The sequence below is a fragment of the Mytilus trossulus genome, chromosome 1 (genome assembly GCF_036588685.1).
Source record: "Mytilus trossulus isolate FHL-02 chromosome 1, PNRI_Mtr1.1.1.hap1, whole genome shotgun sequence".
In the NCBI taxonomy this organism is placed as follows: Eukaryota; Metazoa; Mollusca; class Bivalvia; order Mytilida; family Mytilidae; genus Mytilus; species Mytilus trossulus.
This window is the reverse complement of record NC_086373.1, coordinates 23,039,969-23,045,971: the sequence shown is the minus strand read 5'-3', so window position 1 is coordinate 23,045,971 and position 6,003 is coordinate 23,039,969.

Below are 6,003 nucleotides of genomic sequence, written 5' to 3'. Positions count from 1 at the left end.
TGAACAAAAAACAAATATGTTACACAGCAACAAACAACAATCTCGGAATTGCAGGCTGACTTGGGAAAGGCAAATTCAGAATGCCCCAACAAATTTGGAATGCTTTGTTTTAGCATGTGAAACAGGAACAATGAAAAATGAATGCATATGCAATACAAGTTCCTGTGTTCAAATAGCACCATGGAAATTACTGTAGCACTGGTTTTGCAAAATTTATAGCATCATTGTTCCTATACATTCTATTATAAAATCATCAAAGATAGCACTGTGGTAAAAAAAATACATAGCACCAGGGAACTATGCTGATTAAATGCCCTTGGAAGAACACTGAGTTATTTCTTTTATGTTGGATTGGATAAGTATTTATCTGTCACAAATGAAGTTATGCATTTCCATGTGATAACTTATTGAGTGGGAATAATTATTTATATATACAGAAACTGACAAAAAACACAAGAGCGAGGCTACTCATGAAGCATTAAAGCTTTTATTTCTCTAACAGTTCCTATGTTAACACAGTTTTCTATGCCCAAACAACACAATTGTTACAAAAATTGCTCAATCTTAATAAATCATAAGAGTGCACACACTGTCTCCCCTTCTTTACTAACCATTGATATTATGTCGATAGATCATAGTCTTATGCATAAATGTGAAGCTTTACTACAACTATCATATAAACTCAACATGATCCAAAAAATGAGGTCAAGGTCATGTAAACTGAAGGAGAAATACATGTACAGCTTACAATCCTGCCATATAACAAATATAGTTGACCTACTGCTTATAGTATAAAAAAACCATACCAAAACAAAACCAGATGCTCCACAGGGTGCAGCTTGATACTACCGCAGAGGTTGCACCCTGAGCAACTGGGACAAGTATGGACACAACATTCAAGCTTGATACAGCTCTGAATTTGGATTGTGATTAAATAGTTGACACAGAAGGAATGAGGTCTAAGAACTTAAAAAATTGAACATTTACCTATTATGGTCCAATATCCAAAATCTAAATACATGTCTAGATTCAGCATATCAAAGAACCCAAAGAATTCAATTTTTAATGAAATAAAATAAAGTTCAATTTTGGACCCTTTAGAACTGAATGTGGAACAATTTGATAAAAGGGCCCAAATAAAAAAAAATCTGAATACATAAAATTGAGAAAGGAAATGGTGAATATGTCAAAGCGACAACCACCTGACCATAGAGCAAACAACAGCCGAAGGCAACCAATGGGTCTTCAATGTAGCGAGAATTCCCGCACCCGTAGGTGTCCTTCAGCTGGCCCCTAAAATATGCATAATAGTACAGTGATAATGGACGTCATACTAAACTCCGAATTATACACAAGAAACTAAAATTTAAAATCATGCAAGACTAACAAAGACCAGAGGCTCCTGACTTGGGACAGGCGCAAAATTGCGGCAGGGTTAAACATGTTTATGAGATCTCAACCCTCCCCCTATACCTCTAGCCAATGTAGAAAAGTAAAAGAATAACAATACGCACATTAAAATTCAGTTCAAGAGAAGTCCGAGTCCGATGTCACAAGATGTAACAAAAGAAAATAAATAAAATGACAATAAAACATAAATAACAACAGACTACTAGCAGTTAACTGACATGCCAGCTCCAGACCTCAATTAAACTGATTGAAAGATTATGTCTTCATCATATGAATATCAGGTACAATCCCTCCCGTTAGGGGTTTAGTATCATACTATCATAAAATATATGAGAAGAACATAACCCGTGTCATGCCAACAACTGTTTTTTTAGAAATAAATGTGTTTAGTTCCGATGCAAAGACCCTATCAGTGAATCAATGTTAAAGCCAAAATATGCAATCTTTAATGACCTGACAACAGTATTGTAACTATATCCCCTTTTAGTTAGTCTATTTAAAGGTTTTGTTAGTTTCTGAGGAGAATACTGACATTTTTGTGCTTTATAAAGAATATTTCCATAAAATTTTGGATGTGAAATACCTGAACGTATAAGATGTCTGCATGTTGAGTTATATTTACGAATTATTTCCTTATACCGGTGATAAAATTTAGTAAATGTTTTGACCAGTTTGTGATATCGAAAACCCTGGTGTAATAATTTTTCAGTAATAAATAAATTTCTCTCGCTAAAATCTAATACGTTGTTACATACAGGAGCAAATCGTACAAGTTGAGATATATAAACACCATAAGATGGTGACAAGGGAACGTCACCATCTAAAAATGGATAATTAACAATAGGAAATGAAAAATCATCTCTTTTATCATAAATTTTTGTATTAAGCTTCCATGGTTAGATTCGGCATATCAAAGAACCCCACATTTCCAATTTTTGTTGAAATCAAACAAAGTTAATTTGGACCCTTTGGACCTGAATGTAGACCAATTTGAAAACAGGACCAAAAAATAAGAATCTAAATACACGGTTAGATTTGGCATATCAAAGAACCCCAATTATTCAACTTTTGGTCACATCAAATTCCTAAACTGTTTGGACCAAAACTCCCAAAATCAATCCCAACCTTCCTTTTGTGGTCATAAAACAAAGAAGACATGGTACCAATATATGACCAAATTTATTTTTTTTATTTTTGCTGTTGTATAAAAACATAACACTGAGCAATGAATCTTGAAAATGAGTGAAGGTCAAATAAAACCTGCGATACTAACATGTACATCATAAAATATTTCCATACACCAACTATAGCAAACCTATTGTATAGAGTATAAGACAATCAGACCAAAACACAAAAACTTAACAATAATGACTGAACCATGAAAATGGGGTCAAGGTCAGATGACACCTGCCAGTTGAACATGTATACCTTACCATCAATGCATATACAAAATATAGTATACTATTGCATAGAGTATAAGACAATCAGACCAAAACACAAACACTTTTAAAACTATAACCACTGAACCATGAAAATGATGTCAAGGTCAGATAACACCTGCCAGTTGGACATGTACAACTTACAATCCTCCCATACACCAAATATACTATATCTATTGCTTATAGTATCTGAGATATGGACTTGACTACCAAAACTTAACCTTATTCACTGATGCATGAAATGATGTTGAGGTGAAGTGAAAAATGTCTGACAGGCATGAAGACCTTGCACTTTTAAATGAAGTACCTGTAGTAACAGAACAGGCGACCTAAGTTCGAATCCCGGTGGTGACGATAGATACATGTTCTCCGGTTACATATCTATAAACAAAATATGAAGCGTCCATGTCTTGCACCTAAAATATAAAGCTTTTTTAAAAGAATTAAGCTTATGCTGCGGTATCAATATTCCTATGTTGAGATTTTGCTTCTTTTGTAGCAGGCTAAAAAAAATAGGAACTGTAACTTCTCATGATAGGACTGTTAATAAAATATCTGATAAATGCATGACAGGAAAGAAAATTATTTTAAATTTATGCAAATGAGGCTTTATGTGTGTCAATTTATCATATCAGCCCTTATCATGTGATTAAAATAAAACTTATTCAACAACAATAAAGATATCTAACACTTGCCTCTATTTATCAAAAGATTAAGTATGCCTGTGATGTCATGCTATACAGCAATACAACTTGTAGTACTTTAAAGTATTGGAAATATGAAGTAGGAGTTTGACAGATCCAAAAAGGGCACATACATTGCAACTCTGACATCTTTGTTGAGCTGCATACCAAATGTGCAGTAATTCTGTTTACTTTCTTAGAATAGTGTGACCTACCGGTACTATGGGCAAACAAGTTGATTTGAATAGAGCTCTCACACAAGGAGTGGGGGGGGGGGGGCATATATATTGTTTATTACAAACTATTACAGATGACAATTGACACGATGTTATCAAGTGAGAAAAAAATAACTCAATAATTTGTTTTTTACATTTATTTATAATCAACAAATGAAATCATGCTCAGTGTTTATATAAAATTTAATATGTATATTTGTATATATATTAATCTGACAACATATACCACCAACACCACACATTACAGTAACATTTTCGGACACTGTTATGAAAAATGCTCAAACAAACAGTAGGACATACACATTTTTTATATTTTTTTATATTCATACAAGTTTTGTTTCTGTACAATATCTTTTAAAGATACTGGTTGGTATAATTGCCTCAATAAGTTTTAATTGTACAACTTATCAAAAGAAATTACATATATAATATGAAATTATCATTGCAATAAAACAAAACACCTACAACCTAAGACAGGAATTAGAATTGGCTATGGCAAGATATTTCTGTTATATGTATTGTAAAGAAATGAAACCCTTTCTCTAGAATCAGTTTCTCTTTGTCAGGCTATTTAAAATTTTGAAAGTTAACCTGTCCCATTATATAAATAGAACAAATATTGTTCTTATTTTATTCAATGGGACCCTTAAATTTCTCCTTGAATATAATAACAATAATTTCAGTCAAAAATCTAGAAACACAAATTTGTAGTATGTATAGGTGTGGATAAATGTAACTGTATCGGTAATAGCAACCAGACATGACAGGACTTTTGTTGAAAATTATTTTAAGTCATTTTGACATCAAATATGTGACAAGAAATTGCACATAACTAAATGAACAATTTTAGGTAATATAAGTGAAAGAAGAGAATGAAAAAATAGGGAACAAAGATTCCTCAAAATTATAGAACTGAATATGCATGTTCTATCATTAAGGGAATAAATCCTTTTTTATCATAACATTTATTTGATTTCAAGATCTAATTGATGGTGGAAAACTTTACTACACATATTAAAAGGCAAAGTATCTCCTGAAAGAAAAGATATGTTTATGTTACAAGTAGCTTTTTATGAATTATCAACAAAAAAATTTAAAACATTTAAAACAGTTGTCATGTGGAGAATAAATTTTGAAAAAAAATGCAGAATTACATGAAAAGATTGTCAATGCAAAAGTAAGCATATGATAATACATGTAAGGCAGTTATAGTGATAATTCTCATCATATAAGGCCATAAACCAGAGAATACTTCTTATTCTCTTTCCATATTGAATAACATGAAGGACAGTTCTAGCAATAAATACATTGGGTTGCAGAAGAATTTTTACTAAAAAACAGGTAATAAAAGGATGTCAAATTTTACGCTTTCTTAAGCATTTAATGGAGATTAAATCATAACTGAAATAACTTCTTACATACACAACATTTTTAACTGATAATTCAATATATTATCTGGCAGATTTTATATACCTATTCCATTGATCTTCATTATTGACTAGAGCGCCATCTGATCTCTTCACACCTTCTTAATTTTTACAACCATATAAGTTTTATTCTACAAGTAACAGTATACCAGTGTAAATCAAAAGACTTTACATTCCACAATATAAAGCTATAGTTATCATAACGTCTGCTTTTTTCTTTGGCTGATTATAAAATGGGATAATGAAATGAACATTTATAGCTTTAAAAATAAATATGTAAAATGAAATGACAAAACAAAATCATTTCAATCAATTGAACTCATAACATAAACAGTAATTCACTCCTTAACTGATTTTTTTTCTTTTTTGGCAAATCATCAATATAAGTTTGTAAATATCTAAGATAATTATTTCCCTTTGTATTTTATATTTATTTGTATACTAGTATTACACAAATACTTATACTAACTACCTAATTTGAAATTTTGAAAAATACCTTAGTAATCAGCTTTGGTCCCATTTTATTGGTGACGTGATTAGTTTAAACATATTTATTTATAGAGGATTGGGAAACAAGTTTTGCAACTTATATTAATCCCTTTCAACTTTGTGGGTGCAAGTGCTGCCTTGTAGCGGCATTAGCCTGTTCTTTTTCAAAATCTATAAGGGCGTCTTTAACGTGCAAAAGATATGACTCTCTCTTAACACGGGTCAGCCATTTATCGTCCCCTTCTAACAGACTATCATCATTTTCTCAAGACCATACTAGCAAAAGGTGTCAAGAAAGATCAGAAAATTCAGTCCCTGA